This window comes from Schistocerca serialis, chromosome 7, assembly GCF_023864345.2.
Source record: "Schistocerca serialis cubense isolate TAMUIC-IGC-003099 chromosome 7, iqSchSeri2.2, whole genome shotgun sequence".
Classification (NCBI taxonomy): Eukaryota; Metazoa; Arthropoda; class Insecta; order Orthoptera; family Acrididae; genus Schistocerca; species Schistocerca serialis.
This window is the reverse complement of record NC_064644.1, coordinates 142518673-142546550: the sequence shown is the minus strand read 5'-3', so window position 1 is coordinate 142546550 and position 27878 is coordinate 142518673. Positions and strand designations below refer to the sequence as shown.

At 42.6% G+C, this 27878-nt stretch overlaps 1 protein-coding gene across 1 annotated transcript in view; it reads left to right on the top strand.

Annotated features, from left to right (window-relative positions):
- Window positions 1-2085: 2085 nt before the first annotated feature.
- Window positions 2086-27878, top strand: part of LOC126412879 (D-threo-3-hydroxyaspartate dehydratase-like) — a 276261-nt gene continuing 250468 nt past the window's right edge. The window contains exon 1 of the mRNA XM_050082764.1: window positions 2086-2160. The gene's annotated coding sequence lies outside the window, so the exon portion shown is untranslated. The remainder of the gene's footprint in view (window positions 2161-27878) is intronic.

The window sequence follows — 27878 nt, the reverse complement described above, 5'->3', positions numbered from 1 at the left end:
GGAAGTGAGCCGCCAGCAGTGGTGAATGTGGGGAGAGAAATGGCGGAGTTTTGAAATTTGTAATACTGGATGTCATGAACTGCTATGTATATTATGATTTTTCAACACTATTAAGGTAAATACATTGTTTGTTCTCTGTTAAAAACTTTCATTTGCCAACTATGCCTATCAGTAGTTAGTGCCTTCCGTAGTTTGAATCTTTTATTTAGCCGGCAGTAGTGGCGCTCGCTGTATTGCAGTAGTTCGGGTAACGAAGATTTTTGTGAGGTAAGTGATTTGTGAAAGGTATAGGTTAATGTTAGTCAAGGCCATTCTTTTTTAGGGATTATTGAAAGTCATATTGCGTTGCGCTAAAAAAATATTGTGTGTCAGTTTAAGCACAGTCTTGTATAATTTTTCTAAGGGGACGTTTCAACCAGTTTAGTATAGGAGGACAGCGTGGTGGGTAAAAATCGTAGAGGGAGACCAAGAGATGAATACACTAAGCAGATTCAGAAGGATGTAGGCTGCAGTACGTACTGGGAGATGAAGAAGCTTGCACAGGATAGAGTAGCATGGAAAGCTGCATCAAACCAGTCTCAGGACTGAAGACCACAACAACAACAACGTAATTATTTTAACTATTTCTACTACTAATAGCTAATTTGTTGCTTTAATGTTTTATGTATGATGTACAACAATTTTATGTCAAAATCTATGGTTTTGAGTGGCTGGTAGGGCATTTCTACATTTAAAAGTTGGCGAGCCTGCTCTGGTGTATAAAATCCACCAGCATAATGTCGTTATTTTATACAGGTGCTAAGTAAATTAATTGCTGTGCAACTATAGGGTCTCAAATATCCTACCCTGTTAAATTTAGTAACCTGCTCGATTTTGTTACTGTAAACTAGGATATCTAAACAAACTGAACATTGCATTCAGATTTATTTAAGGATATTGTGTACTTATATTTCTTTAGAATTTTCTGAATTTACATAGCCAAAAATCCGAAGTGTGCAGAACCTCAGAATCGTCTTATTGTTATATTTCTATCAAATTAAATAGTGGATGCTGAGAAAATAAGATTAGGAAATGAGACACCAAAAGTATTTGACGAGTTTCGCTGTTTTGGCATCAAAATAACTGATGTTGGCCGAATTACAGAAGATATAGAACGCGCTGGCGATAACATGGAAAGGATTTCTAAAGTGAGGAATTCGTTATTGGCGAACATAAATTTAAATGTTAGAAATACTTTTCTGAAGACACTGTATTTGTCTGGAGTGTAGCCCTGCACGGAAGTGGAACGTAGTCGATAAGCAGTTCAGACAAGAAGAGAATAGGAGCTTTTGAAATGTGCTACAGAAAAGAACGCTGAAGATTAGATGGACAGACCGAGTACAGCAACTAATTAGAAGGTACTTATTCGATTTCAGGACAAAAGAAATCTATGGTACAATTTGACTACTAGAAGGGATCAGTTGCTTTGACATGTTGTGAGGCATCAAGGAATCGTCAGTTTGCTAAAAGTGAAACGTGAGGGGGTAAAAATTGTTTAGGGAGACGAAAGGATGAGTACAGTAAGCAGGTTCAAATGTGTAGGTTGCAGTAGTTATGCAGAAATGTAGAAATTAGCATAGGATAGACTAGCATGGAGAGCTGCATCAAATCCGATTTCAACAACAACAACGTTCACGTATTGCATAGAAGTAATATAAAACATTTTAAAAACATATAGTTACTGCCAGATAGATGCCTCGCAGTTCATCCATTGCTGCCATGCGCCTCGCCCGACCTTGAATCGCCCCTTGCTACAATCTGTAACTGCAAGGTCACCATAATACATAACAGTATGTCTTTATCAAGAAAAGATTTATTGATAACGTTCTTATCCCAAAAAGTTATGCTATTTGGTACTCTACAAGTCAAACATACCGTGTACCTGCAATCCTGATACTGGCCATTAAAATATTAGAAATATCACAGAAAACTACGAAAGCGTGTGAATTTTGGCCACTAATTAACTTTTGGCGGCAATATACTTCTCTCGCCGCTGGCTCACGACTGTCAAGTGCTAGCTGCTATCTGAATCGAGCAGCTGTGAAATTCGCGTCGGCCTTGGCGTTAAGAGGAGTGTGTCTTCTGTGCAAGACGAAACTATTATGAAGTAGTGTCTCGTCTGCGCAAGGCGAATCTGTTGCCATGTCAGGTACGTACGGGCACCGTATTTGTTTCTGTAATTATAATAATAACAGCAGTATGCGGGATGTAGTACATACATCGCAAATGACTTGCCCATGGGTATTATTTCGTAACACAGACAGAACTGCAGCTTATTACTTTACTCCTGACTGTATTGTAGTGGTGGGTAGGAAATCACGTATCTGTTAGAAATCACATTGATTGATAAGTCACAGATATCACAATAACTTTACAGACTCTAACTGCAATTTCAGTGACAATTAGCAGTCGCAAGTAGCATTTCACATTCAACGTCGTGAGCCATCTGTTGGCCGAATTTCGTACTGCTTTCTGCGATTTCAGTGACAAGTCGCGGCTAGAAGTCGCAAGTAGCAACTAAAAAGTGCAGGTAACAGTGCCATGTTTTGACCAAACTTCGTCCTACGTTCCTTCCCTGCGATTCGCTATTGAGTCCAACTGCGATTTCCGTGACAAGTCACAACTAAGAGTCGCAAGTAGCAACTAAAAAGCGATTTTATCATCGCCATCTGTTGGCCAAAGTTCGTACTACGCTTTTTCTCTGGGATTCGCTGTTTAGTCCAACTGCGATTTCTGTGGGCGCTGTTAACATTGCCATCTGTTTGCCAAAGTTCGTACTACACTTTTTCTCTGCATTCGCTGTTTAGTCCAACTGCGATTACTGTGACAAATGGCAACTAGAACTCGCAAGTAGCAATTAAAAAGCACAGTTAACATTCTTTGCCGAGTGCCATCTGTTGACCGACGTTCGTACTTCGTTAAAAGAAACACAGCTTTACCTCTGCCAGTATCTCGTCTCCTACCTTCCAAACTTTACAGAAGCTCTTCTGCGAACCTTGCAGAACTAGCACTCCTGAAAGAAAGGATACTGCGGAGACATGGCTTAGCCAGGACCGGGCATGAGTCGTGCTTCGATGGCTCAGATGGTGGAGCACTTGCCCGCGAAGGGCAAAGGTCCCGAGTTCGAGTCTCGGTCAGGCACACAGTTTTAATCTGCCAGGAAGTTTCATATCAGCGCACACTCCGCTGCAGAGTGAAAATCTCATTCTGGAAACAGCTCCCAGGCTGTGGCTAAGCCATGTCTCCGCAGTATCCTTCCTTTCAGGAGTGCTAGTTCTGCAAGGTTCGCAGAAGAGCTTCTGTAAAGTTTGGAAGGTAGGAGACGAGATACTGGCAGAGGTAAAGCTGTGAGGACCGGGCGTGAGTCGTGCTTCGGTGGCTCAGATGGTGGAGCACTTGCGAAGGGAAAAGGTCCCGAGTTCGGGTCTCGGTCGGGCACACAGTTTTAATCTCCCAGGAAGTTTCAAAGATAATGCTTTACGTGGTCGATGTGACCTATCGACGCCACACAGCTTCCACCCCCCCCCCCCCCCCCCCCCCCCACAGTACAGATTGCAGCATATGAGGCCTGAGGGGAGATCGTGTGGGCATCGGAGTTGGAGTGAGTAGTGCGAAGCGGTAGGTGCATGACTGGAAGCTCCATCTCAGTCAGCATGTCATGAGAAGGAGCGGTGATGGGCTGCAGGTCCATATCATAACCAGAGAGTCAGCGAGGGTGGATGATGTGTCGGCCGGCCAGGGAGTAGAGGTGTGGGGAGGGATGCAGTGTGTGAGCGTGCCTGCCCATATTGCAGATCAAGCCGGCTGATGAGATGAATGCACAAACTCTTGATGGATCACACACTCGGGGGAGGGACAGGCTATGCACTATCTTGACATCTAGTTCCTCATTGAGTGTCGAGTCTGGAGTGTCTGTAAGGAGCACGAGCACACGGTCGTCAAAAGCGACAATCACGTCATTGACGCAGTTAGGAGGTACATTGCAGTGTAAGTTGAAAGTCGGGGAGTAAGTCTCTCCAGTAGATGAAACATCGTCTAAACCTGCACATGGGGTTGATGATGACATACTCGGGAAACCAGCGAACTACAGTGACGAATCATCCAAAGGAGAAGACCCGACCATGGGATGAGCTAACTCATCATCGAGCTCTTCAATAGAAAATTCGTCTGGGCGGAGGGGCGTCGGAGTCCATGAAAGCAGGCTTGAGCCTGTGTAGCGAAACGGTCTGCTGGCGATCTTTAACCATAATGTTGAATGTCGTCTTGCCCCTCCGGAGTACTTCAAATGGGCCGAAGTATGGGGGTTGCAGGGCTTGTCTAGCAGAATCGTCCCTGAGCATAACGTGGGAGCATGTGTTGAGTGCGGTTGGCGAATATGTGTCCGGCAGGGAATGACTAAAAGGCGAGTGTAGCTGTGCATGTCTAAAGTGGGTGCTCATTCTATAAATAGTCTGGGGAGGTGCGGAAATCCTCGGGTGCTTGAGGCAAGATAAGTTCCCCTGGTAGAACCAGGTTCTCACCAAAAACTAATTCAGAGATGGTGCCCTGTAAGTCAGGTTTAAAGGTCGAATGGAGACCGAGTAACACCCAAGGAAGCGACTCACACCAGAGGCAGTCATGGCACCTGTGTGTTGTGGTGCCATCGTTCCACTAAACCATTGCTTTGCGGGTGGTAGGCTGTTGTATGAACTTTTTAATACCGCAAAGGTTACAGAGAATCGTGAAAAGTGCAGACTCGAACTGTTGACTCTGGTCGGTGGTGATGGAGGACGGGCAACCAAACCTAGTGATCCATGATGAGATGAACCCCTTGGCCATGGTTTCTGCTGTAATGTTGGGTACAGGAACAGCTTCCACCCAACGAGACATGCAGTTAATTGTGGAGAGGATATATCTGTGGCCCTCTGATGGTACCATAAGGCCGATAAGGTCGATATGTACATGGCGAAAACGTCCTTGTGGAATCTCAAACTTACCAAGGGGGGGGAGAGGTGTGGCATCTGATTTTGTTGCGTTGCTAGGAAATGCAGCTGCGTGCCCAGATTCGACAGTCCTGCTTAACATTTTTCCAAACAATACGCTCGGTGATGAGGCATGTGGTGGCGTGGATGCCAGGGTGGCCGAGGTTATGCAAGGTGTCGAAGACTTGTTGGCGCAATGTGGGAGGGAGCAATGGCCGTTGAGTGCCGGTAGAAGAGACACACCACACTTCGTCCATAACGCCAGGGAATTTGCTTTTGGTAAACACAAGCAATGTCTGAGGGTGCGTGAGGAGAGCTTGATATTCCTCATCAGAGGCCTGGAGAGCGGCGAGGTAGGATAAGTAGATGATGCGTGAGACAGTATTGATCCGCAAAAAGAAATCAGTGAGGGTGTTTCCCATGCCTCTGATGTAGCATATGTCCATAGTAAATTGAGAGACCAGGTCGAAGTGGTGGAAACGCCGGTGGGGTGGGTCCTTGGGAGGGTTGCAGAATGCGTCCGCCAGTGGTTTGTGGTCAGTAAGGATGAAGAAGGAATGGCCCTCGATGTCAGGGCGAAAGTATTTGATGGCTTCATAGACCACCAGAAATTCTCTATCAAAAGTGGAATATTCTTCCGTGCTGTAGACAGTTTTTAGAGAATAAATGAAGGGCTAAAACCGTGTCGCCTTTGCGTTGCTGTAATACTGCCCTGGCCGCGATGTCACTGGCGTCCATAGTGATGAACAATTCGGCAGACGGATCAGGGTGGGCGAGTACGATGGCATGAGCTAACGGTGTCTTTAGAGCCCTGAAGGCCTCTAGCATAGGTTCAGTCCAACGGACTAGCTTAAGGCCCGAAGTCCGTTTGCCAGACAGCGAGTCCATCAGTAGGGCCTGCATGGAGGTGGCAGAAGGTAGATGTCAGCAGTAGTAATTTATAGTACCCAGGGAATGTCCGAGTTCTTTGTACATAGCCATGGGTGGCAATGACATGATAGCCTGCATGCTGGAGTTTGGAGGCTGTATTCCGTCTGCAGAGACAGTGTAACCCAAAAATGTCAGAGAAGAATGGAACAATTGGAATTTATCTTTGTTGACCTTACACCGTTGGAGTTCAAGATCTGGAGGACCTGGGATAAATGATCTTCGTGGTCCTCAGTCGACTTGCTGGAAATGAGGATGTCATCGAGGTATGCAAAGCAGAACTCGAACTGTTGTAAGATTGAGACAATGAAACGTTGCCACGCCTGTGCCACATTCTTTAAGCTGAATGGCATGAAGTTGTTTTGGAACAAACCAAGTGGCATGATGATAGCAGTCGTTGGAATGTCTTCCAGCGCTACGAGAATCTGGTGACAGGCACATTTACAGTCAATTACACTGAAGATTGTGGCACCCGATAACATATGGGTGAAATAGTTTATGTTCATCACTGGGTAATGATGATACGAGCTTTTAAGCATCTGTAATCACCACACATTCGAAAAGAACCGTTGTGTCTGGTGACGAGGTGAATTGGTGAAGACCAATTGTTGTCCGATGGCTGTAGAATGCCTGCATCCAAATGTTCATTAATTTGGTGCCGGGCCACGCGCAATGTAATGGTGTTGAGGTGTCTAACCTTGTGCCAAATAGGAGCACGCACAATGTAATGGTGTTGAGGTGTCTAACCTTGTGCCAAATAGGAGAGCCGGCAGTGGTAATTATCTTGTGTGTCATTCTGTCAGTGACGGAAGAGACTCAGAACTGCACATGAGGCTGAGTAACGTCCTGACGTGAAGTTTTGGGATGAGTGAGGCGTGATGAGGTGTAGCCATTAGCACGAGTGGGAAAAGGCAGCATGAGAGTCACATGCCTTTTATGTGAGCGCAGCGTGTACTTGTTTGGAGAGGTCGGCTGCATGCGCAGCACACAGTTGAAGGGGCGCACAGTTACTGTCTGTTGTTAGCTTTGCCTTGAGTAACCAGTGTGGGCGAGAGAGGCATTGGCGTCGCTCAGGGAACTGCGATGGCCGCTGAATCACGTGGTTGATGCGTGAGAGAGGGGGAATGTTTACCAACACGCGGGGTGGCTGCCTGTGTGGTGCGCGTGTTTGCATTGTGCACGTGACTGGAAGCACTGTTTGAAACACTTGTGGGCGTGTGGTGTGTGCAGAGATCACTGAACACGAATCATCACACGCAATGAATGTTTTTGAACTAACCTGATGAGTGTACATGCTGGTGTCTGCTGATGAAGGTCGATCAGGCAAAGGAACTGTGGATTGCAGTTGCAGCAGTAAGGTATGAGCCACAGTGAGCTCGTCGAAAGTGTGAGCAATGCGTTGTTTCAACATGTCGTTTACCCAATGAAGTTGCGCAACTAAGTCTTACTCTGACGGTAGATTAGTGATGCAGGTCACAATTTTGCCCGCGAGAGTGGAGCACTTACAAATCAAATCACATGTCGCGACCAAAACGGAATGATGAGCATAAGTGCCTGAGCACGGTATCTAAGTGTCAGAAGGGTGGTGTAGCACTGAACCTTGGACTGTGTTCAGGGAGAGTTCATAATGGGACAAGAAATCCATACCAATGTCAGTGATGTAAAATGTCCATGGGAAATGTAGGAGATAGATGTGAGTAGAAGTGACTTCGTAGGTGAAAAAAAAGGGAGGAGCCAATGATGTAGGTGTGATGGATATGTCAGCACCTGTGTCGACTAGGAAAACAAGCAGTGACGAAATGTCAGTCACATATGAACAACCGCTCAGCTGAGTGAACAGATGCAGTGATTGAGGATGCCTTTGAAGTTCCCCACAGGACTCAGCGTCTTTTAGATCCTGCAGTCGGCGTTTGGGTGCTGGCAAGGTAATCTGCACTTATTGACCTCATCCCCGAAAATCTTGTGGTACCAACAGTATGTATGAGCTGGATGTGGCGGTGGCGGTGGCGGTGATTGTGACAGCGGAAGAGGTTTGTCCTTGCTGATCTGTTCCAGAATGTAAACCGGGAGGTATGGTGTGTGTGTGATTCTTGAGTGCTCGGAAAGAGGAGAGAGCGTACGAGAACTACCCGGTGGTGTAGATGGCATAGAGGCAGAATGAGCTCTGTCTCCGCCCACAGACGAACAGTAAATAGGTGGAATAGTGCCAACCAACAGTGAGAGGTGTCATGGTTGTTTTTGTCACAGTAGTGCATACAGCTGATCTGCAAGGCGAGAGCTGATAGACTTGAAGGAGTGCGGTAGCAGGTGTATCTGCAGGTCGGTAGGTAACTTGGCTGACCATACCGCCCACAGGGTAACGTCTGACATCGTATGTTCACTCACAAGAAGCTGAATGCGGCGCCAGAGTTGTGACGGCGTGCAGTCCCCCAGCTGTTCCTCATACAGGATCTTGATTATTAATTCCTGTGGTGAGCAGGTGGGTTGGTCTAATATTGTCTTCTTGGCGAACTCATATTTTGGCGGTGGCGGTGGCAAAAGGAGGAGGTCACAAATTAAATGGTCATGGAGGTATGTGACAAGACATAGAAATTGAGTGTTGTTGTCAGTCACCTGATGTAACCCGAAAAGGTGCTCCACAAGTGCGAACCATGAAATGGGGTTGTCCTCGTATGAAGGCGGTAGCTTCTGCAGAGGGCCAGGTGGGTGGGGGGGGGGGGGGACGAGGGTGGCTTCGGCGTATTTTGGAAGGCCTGCTGTCCCATAGTAGGATAGGCTGTCCTGTAACCCGGCACTAATGGCGTGGGGGTGTTACTAGCAAACATGTCCCAAACAACAGCTGGTTGCAATGTTCCTGATGAGTCACATAAGCATAATGTGGCAGGCACGGTTGGTACCATGTGAACAAATGGATGAGCGTTGCGTGAGGTAGGCCTGTAAACTGGACTGGAGGTTAAAGGCACAGTACTTAAATTGTCCACCTCAGAAATGACATAGAAGGCCGGTGTGGCAGGCGCAGATGGTACTGCGGAAGTAGCGAGCGGCTGTACGGTCGGAATTGGGGCCCCCTGTGAGTGAGAGGGGGGGTAGTGGGGGATGGTTTGGTACTTGGTGTGGCAACAGAGAGAGTTTTCTGTGCACATTGGAAACGCACTGCATATGGTAGGAACATAAGTCACTGGTGACACCTGCTGGCGGTCATATTGTCGTGGTACAATGTTTCTGGATGGCTTAGTGCAGTCTGGTGTGCTCGAACCCACATGGTCGAGAAACTGGGAGACAGATCTGGTGGTTGAACCTGACGAACTTGATGTATAAAGACGTCCGTTATTAAATTGTGAGGAAGGCAAAACTGGCATAGCATGATAGCAGTTGACCACGTGTGCGTTTTGCACAAATGGCGGCATTGTACACGGCACCACTATATCCAACATTGCGACACGTAGAGGATCAAAGCTCATGTGCGAATTTGGGTCCCTTTCAACACTATGCGATCGATCGTTACACGATTCTGGAAATCGTCCACTTCACATTCCACATGTTGGCGTGCACAATCCGACAACACGAAACCTGAGTGCATTGTTTGAGGTAACAACCTAACACTCGACCATCGTAGAGCTGCAAAGTTTGAGGTTAACTTCATTGGAGATCGTGAATCACTGTCTGTTAGTGGCAAAGCAACCGTTGGCAGGGGATTGGAGTGGCCTGGTAGTAGTGGCTAAGCCTCCAGATTCTTGTATAAAACGTTGGGTGAGACAGCCATGGTGTCGAACGTAAAACCTGTTGATTCCACACAGCCGGCGCGGAAGTCATGGAAGACATAGAAAATTCGGGGTCATCAATATGGGAAATGGGAATACGGATAACTGTATATGCAGCAAACTTTTCCCATAAATGTTTATATACACTTATTTTTCAGCACAAAGGAAGGTACACATGTATACTGTACAAGGTACAAAGGCTGACTGGACATTAACATGGCGGCTCGTCAGAGCAGTTAGAGTTCAAAGATCATGCTTTACGTGGTCGATGTGAGCTATCGACGCCACAGTGCTTTTAAACTGCAAATCCTCTAAGAGCTGTCTTGAATCTTCACAATTCTGTCCCAAGAGCCTTGATGTGGAAAGATAAGTACAGCAACCAGTAATCAGAGACGGAACTGTGTCTGCAAAACCACAACGATTATTAAACATTTTTGCTGCCACTAATTACAAGCAATGTAACTCATAGAGTAGTTTTACTAGTATTTTCTGTAATGAAAGCCACTCTATGGGGGGTGTTTCACATTTGTAAAAACGATCTCATTTAAGTAATTAAGTTCATCGAAACACTTAGAAACTAATATCTCATCTGATGAAGACAGTCTAAAAACGCAGTGGCAATTCCTCCAGATCTGTTGACAACGATGTTTCGAATTATCGCTTTACTGACTGAAATGTAATTCGGGTACCTGTGAAGATAACAATATGTTAAAATTCGTTTTCTAAACACAAACTATTACGGTACTGTGTGGCTATTTACATATTAATTACACTATTAATATTTACGCAATCGTTTCTTTAATACAAAAGTAAAGCCAACTGAAGAACAAATGTAAAACGTATTTACTACTGACAGTTTTGTTGAGATTCAAATTTCTGTGAGAACAAGTGTAACTTTTTCATACGGTTATGAGTCGCAGAAATCGCAGAGGTAGCGTAAATGGCAGAAGTCGCAGAAATAGCAGTGGTAGAGTGCGGAAGGATACAGACCTGGATTCCTTAACTGTGATTCTTAACTTTGACAAATCGTAGTTAAGAATAACAAAGACTGAAAAGTAGCGTTCACAGAAGTCACTGATATCTGAAAATCACAGTTTAGCCCATCACTACTGTAATGTTATACTAACACTGTTACTATCCCTTTCTGTGTTTACTCGTAAAGGCACTGAGATGCATAGTGGGTCAAGTTCACAATTGAAACCATTAGTGTCCACAGCCTGCTTATTTGATGTATAGTGAATGACGAATGAAGCTACTGTAACGTTATTTATTATATACAGTGCGTCCCTTGGCAAGCGTTATACTGCACATACTATACCAGCCTACATTATACTATAGAACAAGTTTCAACAGATGAAAAGAGTGATCTCGGATAAAAACCAACAGATGAGCATCAAGGACTTTTTTTTTTAAAAAAAAAGAAAACCATAAACCAATCTTTTTTCCCGACCATCTCTGTGGGTATGGGATTAGTTGACTTGGCCTACATTCGATAAATAAAATTACTAATTGCATATAGTTGCTTACAACTGATGCAGAAGTCTGGAGTTCGATTCCGAGTGAAAAACTTACAGTTTTACTGAGGTGAAAAGCCCTGCAACAGAGTCCACTCAACCTCGTGAGGCCAGATGAGGCGCTACTTGAATAAATAAGCAATTAACACCCACCCACCAAATTGATGTGAAGTTTTCTCCAGGCTGGGAGGCATGGTATGGTTGTTTCTTAAGGCGAAATGGGGCAATGGTGGTAGCAAGACAATCAACACTATGTTGCGCTCAGGGAAAGTAGGTGGAGCATCTTACCGGATGATGTTTCAGTAATGAATATCGTTCAGCGACGAAGTATTGTTTAAGAAATATTGAATTGCGAAACCATAAGTTATAAATGTACTTTTGCAGCCTTGTAAGATGGAAGAAGGAAAGTCATACTTCAACTATGGGTCAAGCATTGAAGGATATGGCGCAGACGGCGAGTCAAGCGTTATAAACGAATAAAAAGTTCCAGGAGGGGCCACAAGTTGGGTAACTTCTGGATGAACTTCCACAATACCTTCAGTTCTTTCAAGAGAGTTGACAAATGTGTACAGCCAATGCAAGTGAAACACACAATTTTTGCTAATGGTACACTCAAAAAATTAAACGCCAGGAAACAAAAACAGTTGAATCATTGCTACATATGACAGAAATAAAACTGCGATGAATGAAATTTACACACAGACCATAGGCCTGGTAAGCGCTCAGCAACTGATAAAACACTGCTAAGCTCTACACGCAGTGCATTTACTACAGCAAACACTGTTTTACATAAAGCAAGAAATTAAAATCTTGTACTGGGTGGATAGGACCATACCAGAGCAATCTTTGTTATTAGTCTGTATGTATAGGGTGTCCAGACTAAAAGATGAAGCATGATGTAACGTGAGAAAAGGAAAAGCAAAGAAAATTAGGGTTTAACATCCCATTGATACCGAGGTCACTAGAGATAGATCACAACCTTGGATTGGACAAAGAGTGGGGGAGGCAATGGCTCATGTCATTTAGAGAGGAATCAGACCAACATTAGACTTAATGATTTGAAATCACTTTGAGATAGAACTACTGTAAAATGGACTCGACAGTTTGTCAATTGTTGAAAAGTGACTCCATGTATAAAGTTACAGGGAATTCAGACGTGTAATAAATTTAGGAGGCATCAGCATGTTGCCAACCATAAAGTTCAGTCAGGCCCGCTTTGCACTCAAGAGTCTTTTTAAAGTTAGTAGGCCTTAAAGGTAATTTGTCTAAATGAACATATATCGAAAACTGAAAATATCAGTCTCTTCAATATTTTTACAGGCTACAAACTGGCTGTGAGCCTAGAGCTAGTGGATATAGAGCCTCTTGCATACGAGTTAATTCCGCCATAGACTCTGAAATAAGAGACAATTTATGCCATATAAATGAAGAACTTAAATTTCAAAGTTGCAGTATAGCTCTCAAAGAGTATCAAAAGTTAATCATCAGTATATGTCACACCCCTGGGTACCGTATACACACTGTATTCCATGGTAAATGAAATATTATTATATACATTAAAAACTGTTATATATGTTAACTTCAACATAGCTGCAAGAACTGATGACAAATTTGCTCCATATTTAAAGAGCTAGAAAACTACAAATGGAGTAAATCTAAATTTTGACCAGTGCACAAGGGTGACATAAACTGTTTCAGCACGTATTGATAATATTGTAAGTGGCTATAATTACATCATAAAAGAAACATTTATTCCAGATTCTGGGGTCTCAAACCATGCAGCACTATCAAAATTAAATACTGGCTACACAACAAAAATATGTAGGAACTTCAGTCAAGAAAAGGAGGAAGTATTTATTAAGAAGCAAAGCCTAACCATGTGGTGAGCCAGCAAACATACTTCAACAAATGAAGGATATAATAACTTTTCAACAAAATTCATGGATGTTTTCAATGAATGCTTCCCTTTGCAACAGTATGAACAAAGTCTGATAAAAGTAGAGTATGGATGCCAAAATGAATTAAAGTATCTAGTGTTAAAAGGAGGAAACTGTATATGGATGCAAAGGTTAATCAAAACCCTGAATTACTTAAAGATGTAAACACATAAAAAAATTGACAGAGTAGTTTAGGATACAGGGTATTTTTCCAGCTCAATATTATGTACAAATCAACACCTATTTCTTTCAGGCACTGTTTATAACGTATATGATGTACAGATTTTTTGTTGATATCAGGTAATGCAGCACACTTTCTAAACAAATTAGAAGTATTTTCAATATATTTGGATCTGCTAAGGGTTATTTAAAAAATTACAAAGAAATTGGTGCAATGTTTTTTCCAAAATGCTTCCTCAAATTGAGGTACCATTTAGTCCAATGTTATACATATGAGGGAGACCAAACTTTTACCAGATATGCATGACATTATGGCTGAGGTACTAGAACTATTTAATTCCACATATTATGCATATAACAAGGATAAAAAATATCACATCTCATGCTTTAATTTTTGTATTTTTTCCTAATAAAAATGTAATTTTTTCTGTAATTCAGTTGATTCAGTAATAAAGCTTAGGTCTACTGTATAAGTCTGGACTATTGCAAGTTACAGAAAAAAATTAGAGCAATGTTTCATAAACTTTAGAAAATATTTGTACCTGAATTCTGAAAAATACAACTTGTGGGAAATTATGAAGGAAGGTATGAGTCCAATTAAACTGGGCCTCAGAACATTCCTAAACCATAGTCTTAATCCTGCAGCATTTCGTCATCTTCAGCTTCCTCTTGGCATTCTTTTTAGCACTTCTTGCTTCTTTAGTAACTTGAAGAGCGAATCTTTCAGTTTCATGCATCTGTTGTCTGTCACATGCAAGCATTTGATCTTCCATATTAGATCTACATTTTATGCATAAATTTCTCAGGACTTCCAACTTTCCTATTATTCTATCATTGAAACGTATCACTGCATCTAGTACACCAACTTTTAATGTATTTTGTCCTACAAAAACATTCTTGGGTAATCTTTCCCATATGCAATGGTTGAAACTTTCATTCGTATTCTGAGTGCCCCCATGAAGACATTTACTAAGCAAAACAGGGTCACTCAGGTATCTAAAAATTGGTTTTATTTCATTCATAACAGGCTCAGGAACAGAATGCTTATGATGGTATATTTGACCACTTTCTTTTGCTTTTTGGTAACAACACCAAGAATCTGCTCCTTTAGGGCAAAGTCTGTGAACAGGGTGGTCATCTGTGGACAACTTATTAAAGTAGGTGACCCATGCAGCTTTTCTCATTGCTGTAACACCATTCAGAGATGCAGTTCGTCTAATGGTCAGTCCATAATAACTCTGAAGAAGGTCTATTTCAGTTTCTGTCAGTCTGCCTCAGCCAGACAGAGATTTTCCAACAATCTAGCACCCATACTCTTTTGCACATGTCCACAACACTCCAGTTTTGTTACCAAGGTATCACCATAATTATTGCACTGATTAACTTTATTGAAAGCTTTAGGGTCCATATTGCCTAGGTACTTCGTATATCTAATGTTATAAAAGGACACCGACCTCTGAAATATTTTTAGAGCTTAATCACACCCCATACCTCCACTGTAACCATCATAATTCTTAGGACACTGATGTTCAATATGTCCTTCAGTGTTACCATGGCAGGTGTGGCAGTACTTAGATAAGCACTCAACATCAACAACTTTTCCATTCTCCAGAGAAGTAGCACTTACAACACCATTCAAGGAACGATGTCCTCAAAGTTGCTGTGTCCCATCAAGTGCAACAGGAATGTCTCTGGTTCCACTAATATTTACAGTTTCTTCTACTGCACGTTTCATAGAGGCTTTGGACACAACTGTCAAGGCACCTAAAAGTACTTTTATGTACCTGCTGAACCTACTGGGAGGAGGAGGAAGGTCCATAAAACCACAAAACGAGTGAGCAGCATTTTTTCCTTTTCCTATTGCACACATTGTTTATCCTAAATTCAAATTCACATAATATTTATTATGCACAATGTTCTAAGTCATTTTCGAGGTATATTTATTGCAGGATCTACACAGAATATCTAATTTTGACGCTAAACTCTTCTTGTTACTTTGTTGTTCAGTTATTTCCTGACAGCCTACACCATCCCACTGTTTGTATTTCGCCACTTCCTTTATCAAAGAAGATAAGATGCGCACATCAAGAACAACAAATCCACTACAAACAGCATCAATGTTAACACAAAAATTTTAATCACCAGGAAGCATGCCATGTGGGAGTTTCTTCCCTGAAGAACTGATTTATAGGTTACTTTAAATAGTGTGAACTGGTTACCGCAGAATTTGCTTTTATTGAATTTCTTGATGTGTGGCATAGTTTTTATTTATTGCACACTGAAGGATATGTATTTCTACAAATATATGTAGCACTTAAACAAGGCATTCAGTAACACATGAACAAACTGCCTCAATGAAACAAACATAAATACTAGCAAAGACAATCATTTACAGAAACTAGAAAACTGCACTGTTACCAACATACACCACAATGTATCATATGTATAAATGCTGGAAACAGAAAGTTCACACCTCTTTTTGAAATAATACTGGTATCTGTAACAGAAATAAAGGGGGGCATGGTGGCATACATGACCATAACTTTAAAATTTGATATATATAAGTCATTTTTCATTTTAAACCCTATAATGTATATATCAATTTAATCAGAAAAGGCTATAGAATTTAATAATGTCATAAAAAAATTCAGGTTTTCCACCATTTATAAGTACACTGTATCCTTAAACTAGCAAAGTGTGCTGCAAACAACAGATTCATTTCAAATACTAAAATCGTATCAACATGGTCTGTTATAAAAAGTGAAGTTGGCAGTGAAATGGAGAAAAAATGCCCTTCCCAATGCCATTGTGGATACTTCAATGATTTCTACATTAGTTGTAATTAAATTTGTGACTGCTCACCATCAAATATAGATCCTAGTATGACAGAGAGAAATTTCTCAAGTCTTAAGTTTTAACAGGTTTCAAGCTCTGATGTTATGAAACTCATAATGACTCTAAAAAATGTAAACCCATTGGGCTGGTATGAGGTTCCCCCTAGAATAATGAAAATAGTCTGTCATAGTATGAGACAACCTCTATCCATCATTATCATCCAGTATTTTGATGTAGCATATTTCGCTTGGTCTCTTTTCTATTTTCTTTTTTTTGCTTTGTTTTATTATTACTCGCATAACAACTAATATATGAAATAAAATATGTTACTACGAAAAGAGCTCCGAAATACGTTTTAGTGATGCTGTGCTGTGACTTTCTTTGGATCATTAATTTTCAACAAAACAAAATATATTATGTTCTTATTGTTCTGGATCTGGCTTTCTATTAAACGAACATTTTTTCGTTACTGTAGCTCGCCATAAAGTTCAACATATCTTCCTTACTTTATAGTTATTGAAAAGGTTAATGAAAATTACTTCGTTATCAATACTGATGTTACAGCACGCAATGATTGTTCAACATCAAAATTTTGCAGTGGATTCTTGTTAACAGTAAAACAACAATAAGTACCACGACTAACACGAGAGCATGAGACTATTGTCATAGAAAAAGATGTTTTTACTATGAAGTTGGCCAGACCAGAACTACGCACAGCAAGATTTCTTTTATATTATGAAGGTAAATTATCTTTTTGCACTGTTAAGAATATATTATCAGCAGCCCGCGTCAACCTGTAAAACACATCATAAAATCTGCTGCTCTGCTCTGCAATTCCGAAAGCTGAAAGAAATAATTTTACTTCACTATTACCTGCCCGCTTCTTTGCGGTATGATAGATTTAATTTAATGCAATTTGAATGCGCCGCGGCAGCGGCTCGTTCGTTCGTAGCGCAGCTCTGCACCACGAATAATATTTAAATAACTGAAAAATTCTTAAAGGGATGGGATAAAATACCAGGCAAGCTTATTACAAATCATAATGCAAGGTTTCACTAAGTAACTCTATTCAAAACATTTAAACAATTCAATTAATTACACACCTTTCCAAGGCTATGTCTAATGACGTCCCTCTTACAATCTTGACAAAAGAATGCTACGCTAGCGTACAATATAACGTCACAGGCTATCCTACTCACGTAACTCCAAGAAGACGACAGAGAAATTAATGTTCGTTCTGTACTATTTATACTAGTCACATATTCTCATCTTTGTTTGATATTTAATAAGTATCGTCTGTGGCGGTTTCAGTACTCGCCGACACAGATATTATCTAAATAAATAAAAAAAACAGTACATAATTCTACACATGAACAAAACACGACACATAATGCTTTCTCTTTATTACATAATATGTCTTTTACTAAGAGACGTTACAATGCCCCCTGGCAGCAATTGACTAACGTTAAGAATGTTCGGCAATATGCTGCCACTAACGTCCGTTTTGTCATTGTTTGCCACATTATTTGGAATATTCACTATTCACTTGTTTGCTGTTTTACACTATAGTTTTAATCACACTCTTTATGGTTTTCTCACACTTTGCGAGGTGACCGTAAACCTAGTCCCAGGGTCATTACAGTTTTCTGGCTCCCCCATTCGGGCTATGTGCGGTCAGAAAACCTGGGAAAACTGCGCCGGAGCCATGGTCATCTCGCCTGGGTTGTCGTAATACGCAGTCTGATTGTTCACCAAAAAAAGGTTGGCATTTATCAAATGTTCATAGATAATAAAGGTTATTTATGATAAAATGTTAAACTTTTAGTCCCCTTGTTGAAAATGTACCTTCTACACTCTTTCACATTCGTGGTAATATTTGTGTTTTGTGTCACACTGAAAGTCAATCATTAAATAGTTTTACAGTAGTGTAATGGACTGTCTCTACACTTACTCACGACAGATGTTCTACCATGGCATGGCATTCCTGTCAGTTTGCTTCACTAATATGACGAAAAGATATAACATATATCATCGAACAAATGAATATTCTGAGTTTATACCCAGTAAACTAAAGAAAAAATGTTTGTCACGTAATTTCGTGTCCAATAAATCATTTTCATATTAGTACATTAACAGCGTAGTTGGTAATGTTCGGTTGAATGTCGACAATGACGTACGGAGCGGGCGGCGCGAAGCAATTGTTGCGTAGCGTCGTCTGGAACGCGGCGTGCCAACGACCGCTGGGGTCGACGACCTGCTCGCCGTAACAGCAACGGCGTGTTGGGGTGGCGCCCGCGCAGTCGCGAACCGCACCGAACCATTCACCAATGTTGGCGTGTTGCAGTTGTTTCCCGCGACCGGCTGGCTGGCGGCACGGCACCCGTCTCTGCTTCTTCGCATGGCTCCCCGTCACAACGCATGAAACAAATATTCCACAACGGTGTACTGTCTTTAAGGATACAGATTATTAGCTGTGGAAGAAAATGCAACTTGGTTAAAAGCGTTTATTGTTCAGTAAGCCGTCGTTTCGCTGGTATGCACAGGATGTTTTGGCCTGATAACGGGTTTCTTGTGGCTTCACAAGTGAATCGCATTGTGACACTGGTATTTAGGGTTCGTCACACGCACGTTGTACTACACACTTTCAATTGTTCTCACGGTCGATACGCTGCCAGAGCGTCTCTCAACACGCGAAAATGTTTCGGTTCACACACAGTAAATGTTTCCGTCGAGCGATGTTTGTTTGAATCGACTCCGAACGGATCACTAACTACCGTTTTTACACACAGTAAATTTATTGTTCGTTGAGCACTGCACTATGACAGTTAGTCACTCAACACTTGACTTATTCCGACGTATATATTGGTGCAGATACAACAGTCATTTTCTGTCCTTGCTGCACACAACATTCCGTCCTTTCCTAGATTGTTTATGCACACAGTTTATTTTTAATGCATATCAACTGTTCTTAGCATAATCACTCTCATTTACATTGAGTCCATTGTGTTTACCATGTCATTACACACTTTTAGTATTGTTACTAGGCATATATGGCTTTTTTTGTAATTATTTAAAGGTGTGAGATTTTTGGTACATAGTTTTCTTCACCTTTTTCGGTGTAGCTTGCCAGGTTATCATCCATCTAGCAAACAGATTTTACCATGTGCATGACAGCTGGACTTGGGCATATTGCTCAATAAATACTTCATTTAGTATTAGTTTTTATTTTTTTTAAATATCTGTCCTACAGTACTACAGTGTAGTTTCCGCGTAGATTGACTTGATTCGCGTACCGCGTAATTAATACTCAAGGACGTGTACCAAGTACACAGGCTTCAATTGAAGCATCGATATATACAAAGCGTAGGTTACACGGAACGGCTTTGTCTTTGATTGAATTCTGCTCCAGTGTCGTTCTCAGATCACTATTGGCAGTAACGATACATCACATAATTGTTTCGTACTACAAAGTTATTTTTTATCCAGTAGAGACTCTCTCTCAGGGTTCCTTAATTCTAACACAATTACACCTGTTACATTACTATATGAAATCTCATCATTAATTGTACTTACTTACTACAAATTAGAAATGATTCAAGAAATTATTCATTACTTTGTCAACAAAAAGATTGTTCATTGCTTGATGTGCATATAGTATTTTAATGACACTAATTGTCTGTAAACAAAGTCTTCAATTTGCATGCTATTGCTCAGTTTACTGATTCTACTTTCATGCAATGCTTACTTATTTGTGTCTGGCTGTCTCAAGATTTTAAATACACACAAATTCTTTCTTAAAGCTAACATATTTATACTCTAAAACACAACTTAATTATTCTTACTGCTACTATTTACATTTGATAGGTCATTGAATAAATAATTTTACTATTACATTCTAACATCTTTCGAATCTCTTTAGCCACTACTTCCCTCCTCGACCAAGGGATGGAGTAAGATGCGCGACAGTACGTTTTGTGGGACATCACCTCTGTGTGATAGTGGTACCCCCTGATTATTCCTGGTCGGTCGGTAAATACCGTGGTATATGCCGATAGGAGCTGCGTCAACTGTTGCTTTTGTATGTTGCTTAAACTTTCAGATTCCTGTACTTTGGTTTGAAATGCATCAACATTTGTTTCAAAATTTCTATCTTCCATACTAGGATAATAGAGATCTGCCACTTGCGAATAATCATTGAGGTGTAGTACCCAGGGGTTCCTACATTTGATATTAATTCGGTTGCAACATGGCACAAGTACCTCCTTCGATTTCATCATAGACAACTCAATCCTTCTACCTTTATTGACTATGCTTAGCTTTCCCGAGGAGAGGTCGATCACTGCGTCCCTCTCACGGAGAAAATCTACTCCCAGAATGCAGGCCACCTTTAACCCTTTAACAATGAGGAACGAGCTCATTATGGCTTCGCCCTCCTTACAAATCTCCACCTGCACCTGGTGCTTAACTAATTGGCTCTGTGCACTTAAAGCTCCAGACACCTTGCAATTATTAACCGGGAAAGTCGGTATGCTACGTCCCTTCCCCAGCGCTTTAAACAATTCTGTACTCATTACACTCGCTGAGGCACCTGTGTCGATGATTATATTCACTGCAACATCATTGATTTTCGCTTCTATCATGGCTTGCACATTTTCGTTGCTATCTTTCTTACATTCATGCGTTTCGGTCAGTAGATCTTTATTCATACTGATACCGTCGTTGTATCGCAGCGTATGTATTCCAGGCATATTATTGTCATTCGTGTTGCTCTCACTCCACCCCTCGGCCAGCGATGGAGAGCATATCGTGGCCGATTCTAGTTTGTTAGATGGCTTGCTTGCGAGGTACTTGGACGGCTATTGTCCGCGACGTCTACTATGTGTACGTTTTGATTTGTAGGCCGCCACGACTGTGCAATAGGCGCGTTTTGCAGTGGTGGTCTGTTGTTATCGTGCCGGTCATTACCTTGCCGTTCTGGGCTTGGTCGCTGATTCTGATTCCAATTGCGATTACTGTCGCTGTAATTGGTATGCCACTGACCTCGTGCATTTTTCCAGCGGTTGGTCCCCGGCAGTCCGGAATCGTACCGGTCGTCAAATCGACGCTTTTTTATTATGGGACGGCTGCCCATACCCGTTCTGACGTCTACCATTATTACCATTTTGCGAGTGCTCTTGCCGCTTGTTGCCGCCCCCACCATTTCCATGGTTGTGGTTTTGTGCACCATTATTTCTGTCATGTTTACACCCTGATCCATTGTTCCGCGATTGATCACACGCTGCTTTTGCATCTTCCTGGATTAAGTCTATTGAATCTAGAACAGACAGGAAATGTTCCATGTCGCTCTCTGTTACGTGTATTAATTTCTCTTTGATATGAATGGGTAAATGTGATTTTAGGAGTCTTATTATGTCTCTTGGTGAGATAGGATCATCGCAGTAGCGCGTCTTGTTTATATACTTCTCGAAATACCGTCTCAGATTCCCAAGACGGGGTGAGTACGGTTCGGGATTGTATACTTCTTTCCTTAGCCGCTCTTGTATACAAGGGGACCAGTATTTCGACAAAAACGCCCTTTCGAACTGTTCATACGTCATGCAGCTGTCTGCTACTTCCGTAGCCCACAACGCTGCATCACCCTGAATGTATGACATTACGTATTGAATTTTCTGTGCTTCGTTCCACACACTAGGCAAGATATTTTTAAAGCTTTTTATGAATACTACTGGGTGTACTGACTTCCGTTCAGTAGTAAAGGTTTGAAACTGCCTATTTTTGATCAAACTTTCTTCAACCAATATTTTTGGACTATACTGGTTTGCTCCTGGGACATAGGCTGTGTGCTCCGAACCGAAGCTACAGCTCTTCGCATTATCGCCTAAAGATTCACCATTGTTGCGTCGCGTATAAGTTTGTGCGTTGCTAAAAACATTGGCTGTTGGCGACATAGTTTCACGTTCAAGGTGTTTACTGCTCTGTGCTAAACCCTTTTCCAATTCGGATATCCGTTTGGTAATATTCACTTGCCACTGCGGAATATCCTCATTGAGTATTTGTTAGATGGTTTGCACGTCGTTCTGTACTTGACTATTTACTGCGGTACTGAACGATTCGGGATCTCTATCTGCCATGGCAGCTTGTACCTTACAATTAATATTTTTGTCGATCTCGCTCTCCTTCGCTTCTAGCCATGAGTTGAATTCGGTTTCAATTTTAGTCGCTTGTTCGTTCCACTTCTGCTCTACAAGCTGTGTGGAATCTATTTCTAGCTTTTCTAATCGGTTGGCCAAGACACCTATCTCGTCTACAATGTTAGTGTTTGCTACTTGCAGGTTGTTGACCTGTATAGTTAACTCCTGCACGGCCTTAGGTATTGACTCATAATTCTGTTTCATACAGGCAATCTCTTTTTTCATAATTTCTAACGATTGCACAAGTTGCTGATCCCGCTCAGCTAGTTGGCGATCTCGCTCAGCTTGCTGTGCGAGAAAGATCTCAAATTTTTCGTCCTCTTCAGCTTGTTGTTGCGCAAATTTTGACTGGTAATCCAGCACGCGCTCTAATATCGCCTGAAGTGAATACCCACCAGGCAGATTACCACTCTCTGGTTCCTGCTTTTCTGGGGGTGGTGCAATTTCTTTATCTACATCTCCTTGAGCACTGGTGGGCGGTGGCACCACTTCCTGTGCCCCTGCCCCCACATTTTCGCATGGTGTATCCTCAAAGAGAGTACTTGTACTGCTTAATGCACCCGTTTCTACATTTCCTGCACTAACTAATAGCTCTTCCTCAGTATCCATATTGCTCGGACGTTGACTACGCAATTTAACCATATTCATAAACTACCTACTCGAACACAGACTCTCACAGTTTTACCACATGCACATAAAATATGGTAATTTATCTACAATACGCTGCACACTAAAAATTACTATCTACACTAAATTTTGCCCTGTCATAAATACTAACGTCAAACTACGCACACCACTAGCCATGTGAGATCACTTCACTGGAGTTAAGCTTCTACAAACAGGACAACTACACTGTAGTCTTAGTTTATCTGATTTCGGGGTTCGGCTCCCCCCGGGTTATGTAGCTGTTACAGTTTCTCAGTACTATCAGGATCGTTTCCTCTGACTCGCTTGCAGTCTCTCGTCTCGCAAAAATCACGGACATCCTCTGTCCGGAGATGGTGGAGGCTAAGCAGCGGTGCTGCTATTCCTCCTTTGACAGCTCTGTTGTCGTGTGAGTGGCCTCTCGTTCGAATGGGCCTCTGGCTACTTCGCTAGATTTAGACTAGCGAAGTAGTTGATTGCTGGTAGGTCTTCTGGGGCAGGCTGCCGCCTGCCGGAGCGCCACTCTTCCTTCACCCACTTCTCTGTGACCTCATAGATGTGGTCCCAGTCCGAAGGGGTGAAGATGGGGCGGCTGTTCAGCAGTATGAGCTCCTTCCTTGTTACCGCCTCGCGCAACATGCCACGCGTGTGGCGAAGGTCGCACGGTACGTGAGGAAGTGGTGGTCTCACGTGCGCCGGCGTGAAGGGGTACGGGTTGTCCCGTGAGGGTACGTCCCGTCCTTCAGCGACGCCGCGATCTTCTTCAGGAAGGGCTTCACACTCCGCTCTCTGGGAGCGGGAGGGGCAGTCCTTCGTCGGTTTCCGCTTCTTCATCGTGCGAAGAAGCGGTCGGCAACTCTTCCTCGGATGATTCTTCTTCTGCATCTGTCTCCAGGCGAGAAGACAGTGCAGGCGTCCCGACGTCGAGTTCCATGCGAGACGCCGCCTGCGTTGCTGCAGGAGGCGAGTCGGTGGACGTCTGGGTGGCGGCGTCTACCCCCACTGGCCGCCTCACAGGGGCGGCGGGAGCAGGGACAGCCGGCGCCTTCTTGAGAAGCCGCAGCTCCTCCCACAGCTGTTGAAGCTGTCGGTGGACAGCCACGAGTTCGTCCCTCGTTGCGGCCCTTTCGGCCGCAAGGGCTGCATGTAAAGGCCGGTTCCCACTAGGGCTGCCGCGCGTCAAAACCGCGCGTCAGCGGCGTGGTTGCCAAGGAAATGGCGTCAGCGGCAAGGCGCGGCGGGCTCTGCGTCGCGGTTTGACCATGTCGAACCGCTACCGCTGCCGCGTGACGCGTTCCAGGTGCGCGCCGCCAATCACAGAACGCGCTGAGCGTGACGTCAGGTACGGAACCCTGGGCCACACGAACTTTCGCTGAACCGCTGGCGCGGCCGCGGCGGCAGCTATGAAATACTTATCATCCGATTCCAGGGAAACTATTCGGTAGAAAAATTTGATTCTTGGTCATGTTACAGCCTGATATCTTCTCTCGATAAAGGACCGAATTTTTTTTCGTTATTCGTCGTGGTTACTTGCTGTATCGCATTTACGTAAACCTTTACACGAAATTTGAATGAGTGTGCAGAGGTAAAAACGCATTGCGTGGACTTTGCGTACAGTTCATTTTAGGTAATACATTATTGCTTATGAAATTTAGTCAACATATCGAAATTGTTTTTAAAGGTGAGATCAGATCGATAGCTATCACCGTTCTCGAGATATTGAATGATATGTCGGCGGACGGGCTGTGCCGTGGGCGCGCGCAGGTTGCTCGCGGCGCGACCGGTTCTTCGTCCTGCTCGTCGTAAACCTTGTGGTTGTATCAACCGCAAATTTCGCAAACGGTTCAAGAAATCGAAACGTGTTTTTTTTTTTTATTTTGCAAGCGATAACTTGTGAAAAGTCATGTATTTCGTCGCATGATAAATATCCTAAATCTGTTTATCCACCGAGATATGAAAGTAACTACAGTTTTTCAGAAGGGATAGATGAATTGTTTTAAACAGCATTTAATAGCATGTGGAATGAGAAGTTTCGCCTTTTACTTTAAGGCATCTTCGGTGGAATCTAGAATGATTCAGTTTTGTTTTGGTATGTGATACTTGCAGATTATAAAACAGTTCACATCTTTTTTTACGTGAATGACTGATTACTTACAGTGAATCGAGTTTTTGGCGGACATATACGTTTCGCCTCACCTGGTCACATGCTGGAGGTTGAACTAAAACTTAGATTATGGAACATAAGCACATTTTCATGTTCGCTCTTTTTTCTTCTGTCACTAGCTGTAGACGTTTTACCGAAAACTCTGATTTGAAGTCGTAACTACAGTGTGTTCACCTCATGTCCCTTCCTGTCTGGTTTGTTTATGTACATGTTGCCAATCTGCAGAATTATATGCTGAAAACTAATGTTTGTTTATTTTTGTTCTCTTTATATCTGTATGTATGTGTGGCTAGCCAGTGATAATTATAGAAAGTTGAAAGTAAATCCAGTAGTTGTCAGACAGTGGTTGAAAAATTTGGTGTTCAGCTGATTTCAGTTTTGGTTTAAATGTTTTGTGGAGGAGTGCATGGAAGAGTAAATTCACTGCTTACAGTAATAGATAAAATAGTACAATAGCATTTCAACAGATGATTATTATCAGAATACTATCACCCAACCCCTTTGTCCTCACTCTTTGACGCCCCATAATACGTCCTGTCAACTAACCCCTATTGTTGTCAAGGTTGTGCCATAATTTCCTCTTCCTCCTCTATTTAATTCCATACTTCTTCTTTAGTCACACGATCCTCGTATCTAATCTTCAGCATTCTTATTGATCACCACGTTTTGAAAGCGTCCATTGTCTTCTTGACAGAACTGTTTATCGTCCACATTTCACTCACATACAAGGCTGCATTCCACATAAATACCTTTGTAAAATAGTATCCAACCATTAGAATTTATATTCAATGTGAACAAATTTTCTTTTTCGCAACTCTTTTTTTGCTATTGACAGTCTTCAGTCAGGTTTGCGTCTGCACCAGGAAATACCTTACAATTTAAAATCTGGTTTCGAAAGCTCTGTTCCAAATTTATATTATTCTTTCGTGATTCTTAAGCAAGGTGCTGGCGATGATTACATTATGCTCTGTGGAAAATTCTATCAGGTGGCTTCCACTTTCATCCCTTCCACCTAGTCTTTGTGTTCTTACTGTTTTCGTGTACCTGCTACCGTATCACATTTTAAATTTTTGTCTTGCTTAACTATCTGAATAATCTCTTTTATCGTACATTGTTTCAATGTGTTAGGGGATAGTGGACAATCATGAACGGTAGTCATGACATCTGTTTATGTTGAAATGAGAAAACATGAATAATGAAATATGTGAAAGAGTACATTGTACAGAAAATGAAAAATTGGTATGTCTTCACCCAACTTCGTCTTTCCTTCATGTAGGTGTAAGATATCGTTATTCAAACACACCGGTCGTTTCGGTGGGTCCCAGCCCGTACCTCAGTGGCTGTCCGTCATTGGCTACCGCTAGCGTCTGCCGCTTCCAGGTGGGAACGCCAATTCCGCGAGCCGCCGCGTCAACGCGGATAACGCGTGCCGCTGCCGTTGCCGCACGCCGCGCTCTAGTGGGAACCGGCCTTAAGTCGGCCAGCGCTTGGTCAGTGACCGCTTCGACGCGGCACGACGCGCGCCCCTCGCCGGAGCGGGGAGGCAGTGCGACCGACTTGGCGGCAGGCACCACAGAACTTGGTGTGGTGTACTGCCGACGGCAGCTACAGCTACGCGAGTTGGCGGCGTGAGGACCGCCGCAGTTCGCGCATCTGCTGGCTGCTCCACGTGGTTTGGGGCAGTTACGGGTGTCGTGTGCCGCCGCGCATTTCAAACACGCGACTGCGTTCCGGCAGACACCCGCCACATGCCCCAACTGCTGGCACTTGTAGCACTGCACACGTTGCAGTGATCGCTGCTTGTGCTTCAGCTTCTGTTGTCGTCGCCTGCGGCCGCAGGAGCTCCCCAAGGCAGTGATGAGGTGATCCAGCGCGACTGCCAACTTGTTGCCTTTGCGTCCTGCCATAACTTGTGGTTGGAACAAAGGCGTGCGCGAGCGACGGTGTAAACGGTGCGAGCCGCAGCGATTCGAGCAGCTCGTGCGTCCGTGCGTGCGTTCGCTTGCAGTGGTCCGCTTTTTCATGAAAGAACGTTTGTACATTCATTAATACATGGCATTAATCATGAGACACATACATACATTTATCACTAAATACCTACATGTATATAACAATACACAAAGAAAGAAAACACATAAAACAGTTATTATTTTCGTGGCCACTGCAAATTCTGGCCCCACGTTTTAGGGCGCCAGTTTCGCTTGGTCTCTTTTCTATTTTTTTTTTTTTTGCTTTGTTTTATTATTACTCGCGTAACAACTAATATATGAAATAAAATATGTTACTACGAAAAGAGCCCCGAAACACCTTTTAGTGATGCTGTGCTGTGACTTTCTTTGGATCATTAATTTTCAACTAAACAAAATATATTATGTTCTTATTGTTCTGGATCTGGCTTTCTATTAAAGGAACATTTTTTCGTTACTGTAGCTCGCCATAAACTTCAACATATCTTCCTTACTTTATAGTTATTGAAAAGGTTAATGAAAATTACTTCGTTATCAATACTGTTGTTACAGCACGCAATGATTGTTCAACATCAAAATTTTGCAGTGGATTTTTGTTAACAGTAAAACAACAATAAGTACCACGACTAACAAGAGAGCATGAGACTATTGTCATAGAAAAAGATGTTTTTACTATGAAGTTGGCCAGACCAGAACTACGCACAGCAAGATTTCTTTTATATTATGAAGGTAAATTATCTTTTTGCACTGTTAAGAA